General features: G+C 52.0%; 1 protein-coding gene across 12 annotated transcripts in view; it reads right to left on the bottom strand.

Moving 5' to 3' along the window:
* The window catches only part of SEMA5B (semaphorin 5B), a 132,040-nt gene that overhangs the window by 84,113 nt on the left and 27,577 nt on the right, over positions 1-20,350 (bottom strand). For 2 of the 12 annotated variants that reach the window (XM_084991001.1, XM_021070253.2), the window contains exon 1: positions 9,092-9,600. The exons of the other annotated variants lie outside the window; for them this stretch is intronic. The gene's annotated coding sequence lies outside the window, so the exon portion shown is untranslated. Of the gene's footprint in view, positions 1-9,091; positions 9,601-20,350 lie in introns of those variants that run through there. 12 annotated transcript variants of the gene reach the window in all.

Raw genomic sequence — 20,350 nt, 5'->3', positions numbered from 1 at the left:
GAAGAGGAAGGAGGAGGGCGGGCAGGTCATTCTTGAGTTTGGCCTTTGGTAAGACATTTGCTCCTCAGCCTCATAACTGGTCCTGCTGTGAAGAGGGATACACATAAGTAGCTGGAAAGGCTGATAGACGCCACACTTGGAGTTCCCGTTGTGGCTCAGCGGTTAACAAACCCGACTAGCATCCATGAGGATGTGGGTTTGATCCCTGGCCTCACTCAGTGGGTTAAGGATCCGGCGTGGCTGTGAGCTGTGATGTAGGTCGCAGACAAGGCTCAGACAAGGCTCAAATCAGGCGTGGCTATGACTCTGGCTGGCAGCTACAGCTCCGATTGGGCTCCTAGCCTGGGAATCTCCATATGCCACCCTAAAGAGACAAAAAGACCAAAAAAAAAAAAAAAAAAAAAAAAAAAAAAAAGAAGAAGAAGAAGAAGAAGCCACCCTTACTATCCTACAGGGTTTTGCTATAGAGGGTTTACCCGTAATTCTCCAATTACTTTCACCCTCCCTTCTCACTGGCTGCCTCCCCAAAGCACACACATAGGGCCACCCCAGGTATGGAAAACCACAGACATGGGACCAAAGGCTCAGAGTGGGCCCTCACCTTGGATCTGCTTGCCCAGCCGCCCCATGCTCACAGCTAATAAGATACCTGGCAAAGCGCCTGGGTGTGGCCTAACAACTCCCACTGAGGCCAGGGCATGGACTCATTATTAGCAGGGTGTCTGGGTTTGCCACTGAAGTCCTCTTTCTTTGTCACTTGTCTGGGGACTGCCAAACAATCCATGTCCCTCTATGTGCATTTATGGTCTTTGGTTTGGACCCACGTCTTCAACACTTTACTCTCCCTCTCTGATATGCTTGGGCTCCCCTGCTCCAACCAAAAGCCTTAATGCAATTCCGAGCACATTATAAATGCTCTTCTTTCAGCATAATGACAAAGGAAGCTATAGAGAGGGCAGAGAAAGGTAGATTTTCTTCTAGTTGTGTTCAATATGGGAGGTTCCCCAGGGATAAGACTGAAAATGGGAAGGCCCTAAAAACACATATAAGGGAAAAAAATAATTCTCCCCTCTGCTTGGTCCCAAGGACTTCTTTGAAATATATTATTTCAAATCTATTTATGTATTCTGAAACTTTTTCAGAGTGAGTAAAGTGTTTCATATGGGGTGTTTTTTACGTTCCCAAACTGTTTCTAAAAACTCCATGACAAGATTTTTTGTTAAACAAGTGATATCAATCTTTTTGTCCACATATAATGATGTACCTTGTTTGACATTTCTTCCTAAGTGACCTACAGAAAAATCAATTGTTCCTAGGAATCCAAGTACATTTCCATGTATAAGTACAGAGGAAAGTAAAATAAATTACTTTAAGTATAGGGAAAAAAATTTTTGTCGTCAAAGTACTGAGCCTAGGATTTGGAGGCAGATCTGTTCGGGGGGAGGGTTGCAGCATTTAATAGAGCTACTAAAACACACACAAAACATGCAGACAGCAGACAACTTGGGGGTTTGGGTCTAGAAAAAAGCTGGGGGAGAGGGGTGTCTCCCTAGCAAATCCCTACCCCAAGTTGATGGCCGCACCATTGTATGGCTCCAATCTGTCCCCAAGTCTCCTACTGCATGAGAAAGAAACGGACCATATTTGGGAAAACAGGGTGCAAATCAAGGGGATAAATTAACATGTGAAAAAAGAGAGAAGATTGTCTCAATCTAGGCAAATCTTCAGTTTTTAGGACTCTGGAAAGAGGATAAAAAGGAAGTGCTGGAAGAATCAAAAATGACTCAAGGTGATGGCTCAGAGAATGAGGCTGATTAGATAAAGTTCTTTGGAGCAAACTGGTTCAATGAGATTTAAAGACTTCCCTCTCCTTTTCTTTCCACAATTCCTTTTCTGAAAATAAGTGCTTTTCTGTTTCTCGCCAACACCAAGTCCAGAAAACATAATACCGTCCTTTGTCTTACTCTAAGTGTATTGTAGATGGAGTCTTCTGTTCAAGGTTCTGCCTACTTCTAAAAAACTGTAGAAGAGAAGGGCTGCTAGACTTCTGAAAGAGCAGATGCTTTTGTAAAGGGAAACTTGGAATTATTAGCAGAATACGCTGTAACATACAATATGATATACTCAACAAGCTGATTTTATTTTACTCTATTTTATTTTGCTCTTTAAGGCCACACCTGCAGTATATGGAAGTTCCCAGGCTAGGGGTCAAATTGAAGCTGCAGCTTCTGTACTACACCACAGCCACAGCAAGGAGGGATCCAAGCTGCGTCTGCTACCCACACCAGAGCTCACAGCAACGCCCCATCTTTAATCGACACAGCGGGGCCAGGGATCGACTATGAATCCTCATGGATACTAGTCGGGTTCATTTCCACTGCACCACAATAGGAACTCCCTCTAATTTTTTAAAAAATCAATTGCATACAACTGTTTTGATGTTTCGAAACAAAGGGGCATCAGATCTTGTGAAAAATCAACAAAAAGAAAAACGTTTTATACCTACGTTCATATTCTTTCTAGTATTTGAAAAACCAATCTCTCTTCCACCTGCCTCTAAATATCTGAGAATGTTTAAATCCAAGATAAGAATCTCCTGGTGCTCCCCAGAAGGCAGGATGGGGCACTGGGAGGTGAGGCAGCCTCCAGACACATGTATGCGTGTGTAGGTCTGTCTGTGTGTCTGTGTGTTGGCCTCCCCCTCCTCCCTGCAGTGTAGGAGGGAAACAAGAAACACACACACACACACACACACACACACACACACGAAGGGGCATCCACTCAACCAAGAAAAAAACTCCTAGCTGAGTTTAACCCTATAACCCCGCATTTGCTCCACCCTCTTCAAAAGAGATTTGAAATTCTTTCCCAAACTTTGCAGCACTTTCCATGAGAATGGGGATGTTCCTGCATAAAACATGAGTTTGAGAGGGCAGGGAGCAAGCGGGCTTTGGGGAACCTTGGGGAGCTGGGGGGAGTGGGCAAGGAGAACAGAGCGGTGGGGGAAGGGAAGGGAGGCTGTTTTCTCAGACTGCATTTCTTGCAGGCTCCTTGGAGACCAGAGAAAGGCCGGGAAAGGTCTCAGCCGGGGCCGGGCCACTCACAGAACCAGGGAAAGTGAGATGCAGAGACTGACCCGATGAAGCCCCGATCAGCGCGGCGGGGGGAAGGGGGAGGCTGAGGACCTCCAGGAAACCAATGGAGCCCTCAGCACCGAGGCAGGGGGACAGGGTTTGGGTGAGGGAGAGGCCTGGAGGGGAGAAAAGCAGGAGGAGGGAGAAAACCCTTAGTAAGCCCTGAGGACCGTGGCACTGACCCCCTTCTAGACACCTGGTTCACGGAGGGCAGGGACAAAAGTTCTATTTCTTTTGGTGTCATCACACAATCCAATCCAGCACCGGGCCTTTGACATGCTGTTTTGTGAATGACTGCAGGTGGCCGGACAGGATTCTGAGCCTGTTATCAGCACCCCAGCCAGGAGGATTTAGGGGTCTGCAAGAGGTCTTCTCACTGGCAAACGGGTTATTAGTATTGCTTGAATTCACTTGACGATGGGCTAAGTGCCAGCAGCAGGAGCGAGGGGTTAGGGCATTCTGCTCCTTGGTGGGAAGAGGCTTGTTAAAGTCCCTGGGCAGTGCTCTCTCCAGAGGCTCTGAAAGGGCTGGCCAGTTCACGCTGTAGGAGCAGGAGGGTTGGATCAGAGCTGGGCATCCTGTGAGGCAGTTCTCAGGTTCACGTGTGAAGTGCAGGTGTCCCGTTCACTAGATGCCCCCCCACCCCCACCCTGTGTGCTCCTCCCTAATGGGACTTGGATGGAAGCCACTTTGAGTTCCTTTCTGGAAAAAGTCAGGGTATGCACAGTGGATTGGGTTTGGTTTTGTATTGGTTTTATAATTTTGAGAATTTAGTGATGCTCTCAAGATAACTCGCTGTGCTCCAGGATGTGGCTACTGCCTTTCTGCAAGTCACCAGTTCCTGTAAAGTGGGTAAGGAGAAAGCTGCAGTTGCAAGGGGCCTCCCTGAGATGTTCCAGAGCCCAGGTCCTCCAACCTGAGCTGCATTGGCATCACCCAGCAGACATGGTAAACACAAGTTGCCAGGACCCAACACTGGAGTTGTTGAGTCTGTGGGAATCTGCCTGTCTAACATGCTCTCAGGTGATGCTGATAGTGCCAGTCTGAGGACCACACTGAGAGGACCCCTATTCTAGAACACCCCCTCATTTTATATATGAGGAATGAGCATTAGGGCTTTTTGTGTGTGTGTCTTTTTAGGGCTGCACCTGTAGCATATGGAGGTTCCCAGGCTAGGGGTCTGATCAAAGCTGTAGCCACCAGCCTATGTCACAGCCACGGTAATGCAGGATCTGAGCCTCCCTGGGACCTACACCGCAGCTCACGGCAACACCGGATCCTTAACCCACTGAGCGGGGCCAGGGATCACACCTTTGTCCTCATGGTTCCTAGTCAGATTTGTTTCCACTGAGCCACGATGGGAACTCCCATAAGGGCTTTAAATGGTAGAGCCAGGTACAGCTGTCCTTCAGATTGTTTCCAGGATCCCTGTGGACACCAAAGTCTGAGGATGCTCCAGGCCCTTACATACAACAGTGTAGTAGAGTAGCCCTCCCCCGCCCACATCCACAGGTTCTGCATCTGTGAACACAGAGGGCCAACTGTACTATCAGCCCCTTTCCCTGAGCCTATCTGCAACCCAAAGAGGAGAACATAGACGTGAGTCTAAAAGGAGAGGAAAGACACCAGAGCTTAAAACCAAACACAGCCCCTCTCCATCCCTCCACCTGTCTAGGAAGGATCTGCAGAAACACTGGCCACCTGGGTCCCCCTGCAGGGTCCAAAGGGGCATCAGGAAGGCTGTGATCAGCCCCACAGCAGGACAAGCAGACAGCAGAGGAGGAGGGGAGGTGGGGAGCAAACAGATTGTGGAAAGCAATTAACCCAGAGCAGAGAGTCAGGGGCACTGGGGAGCCTCCTGCCAGTTCTCGGAGGTGGAGGGGGGTGGGGGGTGGAGGGGCAGGGATTAACAAGACCCTGTCCAGGACCTGGCGACTTGGGAGCATCCCCCACCCCCGCCAAGCTGCTTCCAGCTGTGACTTGACCCCACATCTCAGTTATCGCCTGAAAACCTTGGGGTGGGACCTAGAGAGCTCTGCTGGGAGAACAGCCAGAAACACAATTAACCTGGACCTCAGCTGGGCTCCCATAGCCGTGTGAGGGCCACCATGGCTCAATCAGCCTCCCGACAGGAGCTCCTCAAAGCCAGAGGCAGCGTCATATCGCACAGGGCTCCTAAGAACTCAGTAAAGTAAGAGCTTGGATAAAGAACTGAATGCAGAAGTGCTCCTGCAGAAGTGGGCTCTGCCCGCAGCACACTCGTCAAGGGGAGTAACATCTGCTTAAGTTTTTAGCATGAATCTCCCAGGCTGGGGATGGCCAGTGGGGCTCCTGTTACTCAGCCAATTCTCCAAATGCCCTTTCCACCTCTCTCCCCTTGGGCTCCTAGGGAAAAAAAATCTTCTTTGACCAGCACCTGTTCTGACAAACTCAATACCCCTATGTGGGGCCCTGGGCTGGGAACCCCCGGCCCTATCAGAAGCTCTCTCGCCCACCCATCCAGTTCCCAGGCCCAGATGATGCTACCCAGATTCAGGTGCTGGGGACAAAAGTCCCTCGTACAGAGCTGCATGATGGCCTCTCCCTGTAAGCTGAACCCGAACCAGCCCAGCAAGGCCCCTCATGGGCTTCCTGGTCTGTGGCTGATCTCAGCTACACAGGCTTGTGCCTTCTGTGGTCAGCGGCCTTCCGAGTGACCTCTCTGTCCCTGTTCCACGCTGGGTGAGTCTCATGTCATCCTGGAAGTTACAGAAACTCAGGCCTGGCCCTGCTTTGGACCCTGGGCTCCTATGTGACCAGCCAGCCCAGAAGAGAATAGACATGTAGTAGGTGGGGATTCAGCTCTGCCCTGAGTCCATGAAACTGCAAATCGCAGAGCACTGACCCAACACTCTTGGTCCCAAAGCTGCAAATCACAGAGCTGTTCATTGCTCCAAAGCTGCCCATACCACGAGATTTCTTTCCCTGGCTCCAATGCCCTTCTAGCTTCTCTGAGAAAACTGGCTCCTTGAGGGAGTCCAAGCCAAGAAAAGAGGGGAAGGTCAAAGGTTCCCAAACAGTTGCTGGGGGAAGCAGATTCTGTGTCGTTAGGTGAGACCTTGAGGCCTAAGGACAGTACACTGGAGTTCCCCGGGGATGACTATAGATACCAGAAACTCTGAGCAGCCCCCTCCTTATCCCTGCTCTTCAGAGGACGTTGTTTGGGGACTGAAAATTTACTCACCAGAATCAAGCATCATTAGGAGATAAAATTTGCTGCAAGTGGTTCACACAAGCCATTTCAAAGCCCAGCAGACTGATTAGGTGATGATTTGCTGGTTTGTGCCACCTGAAGCACCTCTCTGCTCTATTCCACAAATCAGAATTTGGCCATAATTTCTCTATACCATGAGGCTTCCTGTAAGTCCCTCCTCTGTGCTGGGGGTGGGGAGAGCCTGCCTTCTAGCTCTGAAGACAACTTTCAGCAGAATGGATGGGAGGCACACGGGGTGGGGGAAAGGCTGGCCCGGCCAACTCAAGGAGGAAGGAAGGGTACTCCTCAGCCAGCTTCTCCACCTGCCCTCAAACTCACTGTCAGACAAAGGGATCCAAGGGTGTCTCTCCCCGTCTCCCCATGGATCACTCTCTCCCCTCTCCCTTTCTCTCTCCCCATTGGCTCCTGTCTATGTCTATAACACTTCAGGTTCTGAAACACCTCCTCTTTTGTGAAGCTCTCCTGATTGATGAAGACCAAAGCTACCATGACCCTACAGAGATTGCGATACACAGGAAGAGGCTGCTTCTCCCCTTGTTTGCTCTTCCTCGGATATATTTTTCCTAAAAGGATGAGATTTAATCCAAGCAAGGGGCAGCATCCTCCTGATTGCTTTCTTTCTTTCTTTCTTTCTTTTTTTTTTTTTTTTTTTGCCTTTTCTAGGGCTGCTCCAGAGGCATGTGGAGGTTCCCAGGCTAGGGGTCGAATCAGAGCTGTAGCCATCGGCCTACGCCACAGCCACAGCAACTCGGGATCCAAGCCACGTCTGCAATCTACACCACAGCTCACGGCAATGCCAGATCCTTAACCCACTGAGCAAGGCCAGAGGTCGAACCTGCAACCTCATGGTTCCTAGTTGGATTCATTAACCATGAAGCCACGACGGGAACTCCCTGATTGGTTTATTTCTTATTGGTACCTAACAGGATGTCTGCCTCACTCTGCAAGCTCCCCAAGGTCAGGCTCACCTCCACTTCATTCCCTTGGCATGGGATGCAGAAAGCTGCAAGCAAGTGTGTGTGCACCACTCACGCTGCAGGTGCTGAAGCTGTCCCGGCCTCCATGCCACTTCTGGCATTTGGGCAAATGTCAGGAGGGAAGAGTGGTGCCCTGCAGTGGGATTTTCCTTCCCAGACCTCATCCCCCACAAGTAGAGGTACAATTCAGCACCCCTGTGCCTCACCACCATGTGTGAACCAGGAAAGTCTGGAAGCTGGTGGAGGCTGGAGAGGACTAGATGTGATCTTCAGCCTAAACTGAATGGAAACATGAGTTAGCATGGAGCCCAGGGCTCAGGTGTTGGTGATCCCAGGCAGGGAAGTGTCCACTTCACTTGGCCATGCTGAGACACAGTCCTATGAGGCCAAAGGCCACCTGAGGGCTAAGGGAGGGAAGGTGGCAGCACTGGGTACCAGCATTCTCAACAGATGTAATTGTGCCCTTAGCTAAAGACATTTTGGGTTATCACAAAAGGGGGGGGTGCTACTGATACGAAGAGGCCAGGGACCCTGATAAACACCCTGCAAGGCTCAAAACAGGCACCCCTCCCCCATCACCAAGAATTATCAAGCCCCAAATATCAGCCGTGCTGCTGTTGGGAAACCCTGCCCTAAACCCTGTTGCTTCCCATTCCCAACCAACTGTGCCACAATTTTGGAATCCTAATCATATATGGTGGAGCAGTGGGGTACAGAGTCGTCCCCCACACCAACCTCTGGAAAGTTGGAGATATTCTTTAAAGAGACCTCAGATGTCGTCGTGTTCAAAAATACTCATTGCATGAAACCTATGGAAATATCAGCAAAGATGGTACAATCGCCAAGGAGTAGAAAACATAATCACAGACACGGCTGGCATGCCGCAAAGATGGGCATCCCTGTGGCGTCAAAGGATTAGCTGAGGGCCCAGGTGGGAGCATAAGAAGCAAGACTGCCCTCGGCTTGCAGCAGCCTCCAGCCCTCCTTACTCACAGAGGCAGGTCAAGCTGCAAACAACCCGAACCACCAAGGATGACCATTTGGATGGGGGGTACGCAGGGGCCAGGCTACGCGAATCCCTGCAGCCCAAGGACTGCATCTCCCCATCATCATGGTTCACTTTGTACATTCAAGGCAGGGACCGGCCGCTGTTTCAAGGCCCTTTCCTGGCAGTGCCAGCAGTGCCTGGCCCTCAGGAGCCCAGCCGCCCATGGGTCCAAGGGAGCAAGCAGAAGGACCAAAGGGCCCTTCTCAGTGGCCTCAGGATAGTGATGTCAGGGTGGGAGGTGACGACAAGACACATGGTGGGGAAAGAAGAGGCAGCCTCACTCTGCGCTCCCAGCCCCTCAACCAGCAGGGCTGTGACAGCCCGAGTGAACGTTGACCCCAAAGCTGGATGCACCTGTGAGTTGGCGGCGTGTTGACTGCCATCCTTCTGCACACCTTAGACACATCTTCACCCAACAAGGAGAGGGGAGCTGTGAGAGAAGCTTCTCCTGCCAGGGTCTCCTTACTCCTGAGAAAAATACCTGGGGTCCCCATCCCCTGATGCCACACCTCCTCCTCCAGGTTGGCCCTGCTCCCAAGATCTTCTGCCCCACCCAACTGGCATGAGGGGGTGCCGATTAAGGTCTAGTCTCTGAAAATCAAGCCAAAGAGCTGGTCCACTGTGGCTCATGTGGGCATGGCCAAGGAACGTGCAGAGGGACATCTGTCCAGGTACTCACCACCAGCAGCTCCCCCATGGGCTCGCAGAGCCCCAGGTGCGGTGTAGGGAAGTCAGAGGTGGCAGGAGGAGCGATCCTGGGGAAGCCAGCACCAACAGCAAGCAGTCCGGCAGAGCCCAGGGGAGCAGCGGGCTCTCCCACCCCTCACCTCCAGCCTCAGGATCCAGCCCCTGCCTGGGAGCTGGACTGGGGTTGCAGGTACGCCTGCTTCCCAGGTCCCTGAAAGGGTTTGGAGGCTTCCTTGGGCTGATGAGGGCTCGGTTCCCGATCGTGTTTCTCAGTCCTGGGGACCAGGACTGTGGTCCTGCTTGCAAGAGAGAAAGCACTTCCCTGTAAAATCAGCCCAGGCTGCTGCACTCAGGTTAGGCAAGAAAACATCTCCATCCTTCCTGGCGGCTCCAGCAGCTCAGTCCAGCCGCAGAGAAAGCAGGACACAGCGCAGCAGCCCGCCCCAACGGCTCAATCGTCCCTCACACTGCCGAGCCTCGCTCCCAGCGCCAGACAAAAGCGCTGGAAAAAGCTCGCAGCCCCAGCCGTGACACACCAATCACCAGCGCCCGGGCGGTCCTCTGGCCAAGCCCCAGCCACCCCACGGAAGGCTGGCTTCCTCTCCCAGTTTCCTCAAAGGCGCCTGAGGATGCTTTAGGATGCTATATTCTCCTGGAGTGGATTGCTCATTCCAGAAATACTCCAACTTTGGCTGGACCAGAAAGCAGTGGTATAATGCTAAAGCTCAGCTTAGGAAGACAGAGACCTTTCAGAGTTTCGGTATGTGTGTGTGCACGTATGTGTGTGTGTATGTGTGCGCGCACACACATACAGATGAGCAAAAGAGGGAAAGTGAGAGGACTGTGTGTGTGTGTGTGTGAAAGAGTGTGACAGGCTGTGTGTGCATGCATGCATGTGAGAGACGAGTATGAGAGGTCTGGGGTGTTGGGGGTGGGGTCGGTGGGTGGGAGTGTGGGAGAGAGAGAGAAAGAGCAGGAGCCAGGTGTGAGAGGCAGAATATATGCATCTTCCTGGGGTGTCTGCCCCTCTCTCTCCTGGATTTTGAGACAGAGTGGGGGTGGGGAATGGGTGGTGAGAGACTCAGATTCCAGAACAGGCGGGAGACACCTTCCCTTCCTCCCGCCCTGAGGGTGCTAATGCCACCCCTCGCTTCTGCCGCCTCCACAGCTGCTGCTGTCAGCAGTCAGCTTCCTCTGCCGAAGACTCTTGGGTAACAACTTTGGAAGAAGCAGCGTTTCACAAAAGAGTCTGCAGCACCATCCCTCCTGCTTCCAGTCCGGGTCCTTTCCTGCCTCCTTTTGGTCATTGTCCCCACCCCGCAAGGCACATTCTCCAGAAGGTGGTGAGCCCAGAAGCCTTCCCCCACTGCTCCCCTCTCAGCACCCTCCTGGAAGTCCTAGCTAGGGGAGGAGAAGCCAGCCACTGTGGGGCTTCCCAGCCGGGGGAGGATCTGGTAGAGGGATGAGTGCTTGGGAGAAAGATCACTAGCGCTATCGGCTTCCATTGCCCCAGGCTGAAAGGTCATCAGCTGGACCACACAAGGTGACCACCTAGGCAGCTCAGTGTGACAGGTAACTGTGCAGGCTCAGGGTTAGGCAGAACCAAGTCTTTAAATCTTACTGGAGGTGTGATCTTGAGCACACAGCTAAACCTCTGAGAATCAGTGTCCTCATAGGAAAATTGGGAATATTAAGAGCTACTTCATAGCATGGTTGTGAGGATCAAGTGAGGGATGGATGTGGTGGCTCCGCAAGGGGACGTGGGCTCCCTGAAGAAGAAGGGCCCGGCCCTAAGAGGCTAAGAAAGGAGTTTAGATGGAGCAGAGACAAGGTATACATCCAGAGAGGGGAGGCTGAAGGGTGATGGGCGTAGTGGAAAAGCGAGCCCTGCAGAGGAGGCAGAACACAAAACAGAGTGAGCCAGGCTGGGGAAATGGACACTGGCAGGGTCTGGAGGAATCACAGAATCACAGGAGAGCACAGAGCTTTGAAGGCAGAGAGAGTCCCTTGCCCAGGAAGAAGGTTAGTCTGGGGTTTGGGGGGCAATGGAATTCAGGGACCATGGGAGGCTGGATCAACACCAACAATCAGAAGCCAGAAGACAGCCAGGTTCTTCCAGACACCAAAAGAAGAGTAAAGAAATGGCCCACACACCCCCAGAAAACCCTCCGTAGCCACCAGTGCCCATGGGCCAGAGCGGTGGGGTGTATTAGCTGAGCACCTGGCCCTGGAGACAGCCTGGGGCAGGGGAAGTTGCAATCACAGCTTGACCACGGAGGGGTTGCTTCATACCTGAAACCCGCTTGCCTGGGCTGCACGTGGTTTATATCCTGAAGGCCTCTCTGACAGAGGAAAAGTGAAGAGGGCATGGCAGCCAAGCTGAAGGGGTGGGCCTGGCTCTGCTGGATAGCAGGGGGAAGGGGGAGCACTGGTGGCGTGGAGAAGAGCTGTTGTCATGCATGCTCAGGCCAGGACCTCAAAAGAGGCGGCCCAGTATCATGGAGAGATCCTGCCGGGGCGGGGGGGAGCCAGAAGGCTTGGGTTCTAATCCCTCTTCTGCCAACAACTGGATGGGCTGCAGGCCTTCTCTGACCCTCTCTATCTTCCTCTTTGAAATGAGACCACATTGTGGTCTTCGCATGTTGTTTTTTCAGCAGCAGAACCCATTTTTCAAATGCAATTTTATCTAGAACATCTACATCTACCTCTAGATCAGATAGAAGCACTGGTGGGCAGAGAGCTCGACCCCAGACACTTGGCCTCTCTCACAACCCTTAAAGTGGCTGGGAGGAGCCCTAGTGCTCCTGACAGCCCAGCGTGAAACTACAGTACCGGCTCTGAGGGCCTTTCACCTCCCTAACACCAGGCTTTTTATCCTCAAGGGAGGGTAAAGAGACACCAGCTGGAGGGCTGAGCACGAGAGGGTCCCAAGGGAGGGAGCAGGCTCCCCTCTCCCTTAGAGCACCTGTTGGGGCTGTAGGCCCTGCGGCGGAGGCTGCTGAAGGCGAGGGCTGTGGCTACAGATGGCAGAAGGGAGGCCAGCCAGGACCCAGGCTCCAGGGTGACAAATGTACTACACAGCCAGGCCAGATGGATGCCCCTGCCTTTGGCACCGTGGCGCCTCGAGGAAACACTGGGCTGCTTTTCATCCTGTGGATCGTTGCAGGCTCCCTCTCTCCCCAGCTCAGCCAAATCATAAATCTCGCCTGCCAGGGGAGCCGGCTGCCCTGACCCCAGCCCTGTGCATGCTCCGTCTTGGCCTCGCCTCATGCCAAGACGGAGATCCAGGCACGAGCAGCAGCAGGAGGGACTGTGCACGGAGCTGGGCCCACAGGGATGCAGGGTCCTGTCTTGGCTTGGCTTTCCAGAATGTTCTCCATCCACATTTCCCCTTTTTGCCTTCTGAACCCTTTCCTCCTGTCCAGGATTCTGCCAGGGGCTTTGACCATGCAGACCACACCAGATCCTCAGCCTTCAAGAGTTCTGACTCTGACGGACACTGGGAAGTTCCATGGGGACCCTGAATACCTTCTCCCTGCCCCCCAGCCTCTGGGAAGGAAGCAGGAGGAGCACCCCGCCTGCACTAGCCACCTCGGCCTGTTCCCACCCAGGCAAAGTCTCCTCGCACAGCTGGCCACCGGCGGCCCAGGATTCTGTCTCCCAGCGGGAACACAGGCAGCCTCACAGAGGGAGGGATTTCTTTCTTCCTTTGTCCATCTCGGGTCGTGTCTTTCCCACTTCTACCCACTGTCCTCCATCCTCATCCCTAGGAAAGAAGCTCCCCTGGCTCCCCACCCCCATCCGCCCTGCCGCTTCTCAGGGCTTTTTCTTATGAATTCAGCACATGACGCTGTGTGGCACCTTATGGTTTGTCACCTGCTTGGTTTACCTGTCACACCGTGGGGTGGGGATCCTCAGCTCCCCTTTTCAGGTGGAAACGGAGGCCCAGAAGGTTCAACTTGTCGGTGATGGCGTGGAGACTAGAATTGCCAGCTCTGTTTCTCACTGGATCCTGGCTTTCTTCTCTGCTCCTCTCTCCTCTCTCAGTTTTCTCTCTTCTCCTCTCTCTCTACCCTCCTCTCTTCTCTATCTGGCATCTGTTCTCAACACATCCTCTGCATCTCCCCCCTGCCACAAAAGACCTCCTCCAGACCTGCCTGAGGTCTGAGCAGGTGGGGACCTCAAGACCACCCACATCACGCCATCACCTAGTTTACAGGTGAGGACACTGAAGCCACAGTACTTGGCTGGGTCCCTAGGCCTCTCCCCTCTCTCCACCAGGGTGCATGGGTGGCGGTGGGAGCCCAAGAGGGGTAATGAATTTCTTAAGTCATCCTGATTTTATTACTTGGAGCATTTCTAGGGCAGAACCCAGACAAACATGGGCTAGCGTGCTCCCTCCCTCCCTCTGCAGCAAAGATGCTGCATGTCTGCATAAAGCTTGCGCCCTATTTCACTTAGAAGGAAAGGTCAAGGTCACGTATCTCTGCAGCCAGCCTCCAGCAGGCAGAGTCTTTGAGACGTTCATCTGCTCCAGGGCTTCGCCCTCAGCCCAGGAGGCCCTGTCCCTCCCCCACGCCACTTAGAGTGGGTTGCTCTCCTTGCTAGGTCATCACCGGGGGACAGAGATTCCCCCAAGCTCTATGGGCCACTCTTTCTCATCCTCACTGGGATGGCTGTCCCCAGGTGACAAACCGTGAGACTCAGCAAAGAGAGAAACCCACCTCTTAGATGCAACCCTAGATGGTCATTAAAAATGGTCTGGGCGCTGCTGTGCTAGGCACGGCTGTGCTGGGCACAATGACAAGCCCAGCTGTGCAGAGTTCTCGGAGGCAGGGCCATGGTCTGTGAAGAAGGCCCCTCAAAGGAGCCTCCCTGGGCCTCCAACCACAGATTGGCCACCACTGCCCCCACATCGGCCTGATCCTTCCCTCCCCCAGAACCCGGCCCACAAAGCCATGTATCAGGGTGGTCTTGCAGACCCTTTTGGAGCACTCTGAACTGAGAGACCCACCCCGGGGTCACTTGGAGCAGCCAGCAGAGCTGGCCTGCCAGGCAGGAGGAGCTAGCTGGGGAGAGCGAAAAGGACCTGGGCTTGGGAAACAAAAAGCATGGGCTCAGTCCTGATCTATCACTTATCAGCTCCTTGATCCTGCCTGAGCCATTCCTCTGAGCCTCCACTTCTCATCTGTTAAATGGAAGAGAGAAAATCCCATGCTTATCTATTTCACCAGGTGTAAGAGGATTAAACAGGAGCGGGCAGGTAAAGTGCCCTGGAAGTGGCTGTGAGGCAGGAGTCGGCATCCCCAGGACTGCAGACCTGCCAAACTTCCTCTCCATCCACAGGGCTCCAAGCCTACCCCGCAAAGGTGACCCATCCTGTTTTAGGGCAGTGCCACCTAGCTTCCTCTAAATGGAGCTTTGTTCTTGATGCCCAGCCTCCTTAAGTCCCCAGGTAGGAGCCTGCAGGTCTAGGCTCCCTCTTCCCAGGGGCTCCAATAGGTGAAAACACACTCCAGCTCTCATCTGCTTGCTCATTACAAGAAGTGGAGATTTACTCCCGAGGCCTTCATTATCACCTAATTGTGTTCCCACTAAAAACTCATTAATTAGCCATTCTAATGCTGTCAACACATTTAAATAGACTCATAGACCTACAGACATTTAGAGTTGGAAGAGAACTTTGGCAAGTCCAACCTGTTTGACCCCCTCAGGTTAGAAATAAGGAGAGTGAGGCCCAGAGAGGTTAATGGACTCAACCAAGGTCACACAGCAGGCTAGTAATGATGCTGAGGCTAGAAACCCACGTCATTGTGTTTCAGCCCAGAGTCCCTGCTTCCTACCACACCACTTTCTGGAAAAAAAAAAAAAAAAAAAAGCAATGTCACCCTTCACCTTCAATCATCTATTCTAGATTGAGGTGTGACCCCAGCTGGAAGAAAATATAAATGTGGAATTTTAAGTAGATTTTTAGAAATGATAATATATGTACCCGAGCCAGATGGTGATCAGCTGAAACATGCTAACGAGTGTCGTGCCTTCTGAGACTGAGGACCAGAGATGCATAAACTGGACCAGCAGAGCTAGAGGCTGGCTCCGGGGAGACCAGCAGCATCAGGTTAATCCGATTCTTGACGCCCACCTGGACTTCCTGGCCCAGAAGCTCTGGAGTGGGGCCCAAGAATCTGCATTTTGAGTACCACCAGCTAAAAGAGGAAGCAACAATACACATATACAACTGTGGAGACCAAGAGGAAAGGACAAAGTGTGGTTCAAGTAGATAGCTGACAGAGTTCCTGTCGTGGCGCAGCAGAAACGAATCCAACTAGGAACCATGGGGTTGCGGGTTTGATCCCTGGCCTCGCTCAGTGTGTTAAGGATCCGGCATTGCCGTGAGCTGTGGTGTAGGTCACAGACGAGGCTTGGATCTGATGTTGCTGTGGCTGTGGCATAGACCAGCAGCTTAGCTCCAATTCAACCCCTGGCCTGGGAACTTCCATATGCCACACCTGTGCCCCCCCCCCACACAAAAAAAGCAAGTAGACAGCTGATGAAAGGAATAGGAGAATAGCCTTCCAGGAGGCTCTGATGAGCGAGGGCAGGAGCTGGCACCAGGGAGGCTCAGCCCGGGAACCATGTGGCTGCCCACGCTGGAGCCAAAGTTCTCAGTCATGGCCATGTGCCCACTGGTCATGAGGCAAGTGTCTGCAGGGACAGCAGTTTCAACTGGAGGTCCAGGCAGGAATAGCAAATAGCTGCCCAGCACTCCATGCACACTGGGCACTGTCCAGAGTCCTCAGGGTTGTCAACAGATCCGGTCCTGTCTGAACTCTGTGAAGTGGGGACACTGTTTTTACCCCACCCCATGACGAGGAAGCAGGCTAGGAAATGAGTCACAGGGCCAGGAACGGGAACCTGGACCTTCTCCATGCTGCCTCCTGCCTCCAGAGAAGATCAGAAGCTCACTGTCCGGCCTGAGGTGCACAGCATTTCTCTATGGGTGTGTGTGTGTGTGTGTGGTGGTGGAATGTTTTTAGGGAGGCACCTCACCTGTGCACTGCATCTCTGGCTTCTGCCACCAAATGACAATAGGATTCCCAAGTCACTCTGACAGCCAAGACACCTGTATATGTGACACTAGGGCCCACCCAGAAGCTCCACCTGGGTGGGAATCAAGGATGGGGTGGGAAGAAGCACCCAATCCCAAAGGATTGCCTTGCTCTGCAAGGGACTGTGCTGGAGGGAGCTGGCCAGGCCACAGAAGGCCGTGCCGGGGGGAGCAGGGTGGATGTTGTAGCCAAGAGGCCCTCAAAGCTTATGCTACTGAGCAGCTGCAGGAGGGGTGGGGAAGGGTGATGTGGGAGCAAGAAGGAAAGGAGTGAGAAGCCACAAACTCAGGCACGGAGGCTTGAAAGGGCAAAGCCAGGTGAGTCTGAGGGTAGGATTCACCTCAACTGCCTTCAATTGACCTCAGCACCTCCACCTTCTCTCACACAGCTCTCAGAGGCTGGCCACAGCTCTCGGAATCTCAGAGGGTGAGCTTTTCTGCAGAGGCCTGGGTACAGCAGTAGGAGTATTGTGGAGAAAAAAAGCAGCAAGTCTGAGAACCAAGCCACAGACTTTGCTGAAGAAACAAGAAACCATCTGCCCCCCCTCCCACCACTTTTTTTAACCCTGGCTGCTGACAGCAGGAAAGTCACAAAGAGCTGCAGTGGCCCTGAATGGGCTGGGAGGGCCCTCTGTCCCCTTTCGTAGGGAACACCGACCCTCCCCCCCCCACTCTACATCTCTGCATCAGATGTGGCATCAGGCACTGTGGGGGACCTTCAAACCCTTCTCTCATAGTATTTATTCCACAGCAGCCCTAATGCAGCCACCCCTTCTTTTCCCACCTCTCTTCCCTTCAAAATTCCCAGGGACCAAAAATCCAGAACATATTTGTAATGTACTGACGATTGCTTTCACACAATATAAGCTAAGTTCACACCCACTCATCCCCTTAAAAGCCCAGGCCTGACAACTCCGGCATTCAGCCTCACAGTGAGTGGCCAGGAAAGGTACTTAGAGGCAGAGGGAGTGAGCACAGATAATCCATAGAGCAGAACACCAAGAGGCCATGACATTCCTCAGGCATTTATTGGCTAACATACTCCTTTGAAAAGTCGGAAAGTCTACCAGGTTAAGTAAAAGCTAGATGCTGTGCATCCTACAGGAACAACGTGAAACATAAGCCTTGCCCTCCAGGAAACGAGATACACACACAATGTCATTATCAAAACAATGTCAAAATAAGTATTCGACATAATAATTTCTATCGATGCTTGGAAGGGAAGGAGAGATCAGCTCGGCAACTGAAGGCAGAGGAGTGGGAGCGGGCTGTGCATCCCAGCGTGTCAGGCGTCGTTAGCGAGGCCCTGGTGGGAGAAATCCAAGTGCAGGAAAAGGAAATGAACGGAAATGGGTTCAGTCCGTGAGGCAATGGGGAGGGAAGAGCAGCTAGACAGCATCATTCCTGGGGAAGGGCAGCTAGGGAGCATTATTCTTGGGGCGCTGTGCTGGGTTTCGGAAGACAGGCATCATGGATGGGGACATGCAGAGGGCTAACATTTTTTTCTTTTTAAGGCCACACCTGAGGCACGTGGAAGTTCTGGGCTGGGGTCGAATCAGAGTGGCAGCTGAGCCCTAAGCCACAGCCACGGCAACAGCAGATCCGAGTCGCATCTGCAACCTATGGCCACAGTTTGAGGCAACGCTGGACCCGCAACCCACTAAGCCAGGCCAGGGATCGAAGAACCCCTATCCTCACAGGGACGATGTCAGGCCCTTAATCTGCTGAGCCACAATGGGAACTCCAGGGCTAATTTCATAACTATTCTGTGAAGCCAGTGCTTTGTACACTGAAGGAAAAATGTGATCCCCTCACATTTTGGATATGCATTTTTAAATATACACAAGGGGAATGCGTTCTCTTGGAAGCAGACCTGCTTCTGAGCTCCCAAACGCCTGTGTGCGGATGACCATCATGAGACAAGTCCCAGGCAAGGGACACCCAGGTTTGACATTCCATTTTTAGCAGCAAAACTGGCAAGACCAGGCAGACAGAGGCAAATACCGGCTTTTCTTCCAATGGAGAGAACAACCCAATTTGAAAAAGGAGTACCAATTAGCTAGGTGAGAAGCTCAAGCTGTGAATCCTGAAGAGCTTTAACCTGATGGTGAATCACAAATCTCAGGGCGCAGTGGGAGGTAGAGGTAGTCCCATCCTGGGGCCTGAGCCCTGGCTCTTATCATTATGTTATTGGCGGCTCTTAGCGACCAACGGAGCACCAGTTTAAGAGAAGTCATTTAAGAGAGGCTTCTCTTTTTTTCTCTTATAGACACACTCTTAGCATATGGAAATACCCAGGCTCAGGGTGGGGTCAAGTCGGAGCTGCAACTGAGGTCTACACCACAGCCACAGCAACAGTGGATCTGAGCCACATTGGCCACCTACGCTGCAGCTTGCAGCAACACCAGATCCTTAACCCACTGAGCGAGGCCAAGGATCGAACCCAAATCCTCATGGACACTATGTTGAGTTCTTAACCCACTGAGCCACAACGAGATCTCCAAGAGAGGTTTCTTTTTGAGCACTTATTTCAAAAGAAAGTGCTTTGGGTGCCATTTCAACATTAAATTTGGTAAGAACTAATTATGAAATTAAGCTTCATGTAAATCCACTGACCTTTGGTTTTTTATCTGTAAAATGGTGATCCCGACCCTACTTATTTCCCAAGATAAGGATGAGGTGGTGTTTTGGAAACCAGAAAGCACTACTGAGAAATGACCCAAGTTGGAGTTCCTGTCATGGCTCAGCAGAAATGAATCTGACTAGGAACCATGAGGACACAGGTTGGATCCCTGGCCTCGCTCAGTGGGTTAAGGATCCGGTGTTGCCGTGAGCTATGGTGCAGGTTGCAGACGTGGCTCGGATCCCAAGTTGCTATGGCTGTGCTGTAGGCCAGAGGCTGCAGCTGCAGTTCGACCCCTAGCCTGGGAACCTCCATATGCCACAGGCGTGGCCCTAAAAAAGGCAAAAAAAAAAAAAAAAAAAAGCCCAAGTTGAGAGTGTACGGTGTATCTTTAACATCCTACCAAACCTGTTAGGTAAAGAGCAACAAACACATATAATTGCCAACAAGAAGGAGAAAGTACCTGCAGATGCATGCAGACTGATGAGTTTAAGTCAATTCAATTTTTTTTGGCTGCACCTGCAGCATGCGAAAGTGCCCAGGTCAGGGATCCAACACCCACCACAGTCGTAAAGACAGCCAGAGCAGTGACAACGCCGGAACCTTAACGTGCTCTCAGCCATGAGAGAACTCCAATTTAAAAATTTTTTGAATGTCCAGTCTGAAGCGACAGGGAAAAGTACTGGGGACACAAAGGTAAATAAGAAGCAGTTATTATCCACCTGGAAACTCTCAAGGAGAAACAAGCCCCCACAGCAAAATCACCACCAAACTTCTGAGAAACCAAGACAGAGTGACAGAGATGCATACGAAAACCTTCAGGCTTCAGCCAGAACCCACTCACTACTATTATGTATATTCCATATTTATCCACTGGTATGCTTTTAGTCACAATGAACCAAAAAAGCAGTTCGAAACAAAGAATATGTAATAATTCACAAGAGGAGATTTAGAGGCTCAAAAAACCCATCTCGTTCACAGTCCCATCTCTTCTCTCTGCTAGCCTCTGTAGTTCCACATCCCTCTCTGCCAACCTCACTAGGCTTTTAGCCAAAGAAAGTTCTGGAAGTTATAATTCAGCTGCCGAGCAATCAGGGTTGCCTGTCTTTTCATTCACACCTGCATGGAGAATGGCCTTTAGTGGCTTTCCATTGTGAGTGAGGAAGAATTTTCTCAGAAATCAGCCAAGAACCTCTCTTCAAATCCCACTACTCAAAATTCTGTCATTTCATCACATGATACGACTTATATGTGGAATCTAAAACAACGATACAGGAGTTCCTGTTGTGGCTCAGAGGAACCATCCAACTAGGAACCATGAGGTTGCGGGTTCAATCCCTGGCCTCGCTCAGTGGGTTGGGGATCCAGCATTGCCGTGAGCTGTGGTGTAGATCACAGACATGGCTCAGATCTGGCATTGTTGTGGCCATGGGCGTAGGCCAGCAGCTATAGCTCAGATGAGACTCCTAGCCTGGGAACTTACACATGCCATGGGTGCAGCCCTAAAAAGACAAAACAAA

Source organism: Sus scrofa, chromosome 13 (assembly GCF_054392235.1).
Source record: "Sus scrofa isolate SSC_HxYL_T2T_F1_AM1 chromosome 13, Sscrofa_HxYL_maternal_Yorkshire_Landrace_v2.0, whole genome shotgun sequence".
In the NCBI taxonomy this organism is placed as follows: domain Eukaryota; kingdom Metazoa; phylum Chordata; class Mammalia; order Artiodactyla; family Suidae; genus Sus; species Sus scrofa.
This window is presented reverse-complemented; position numbering and strand designations above follow the sequence as displayed.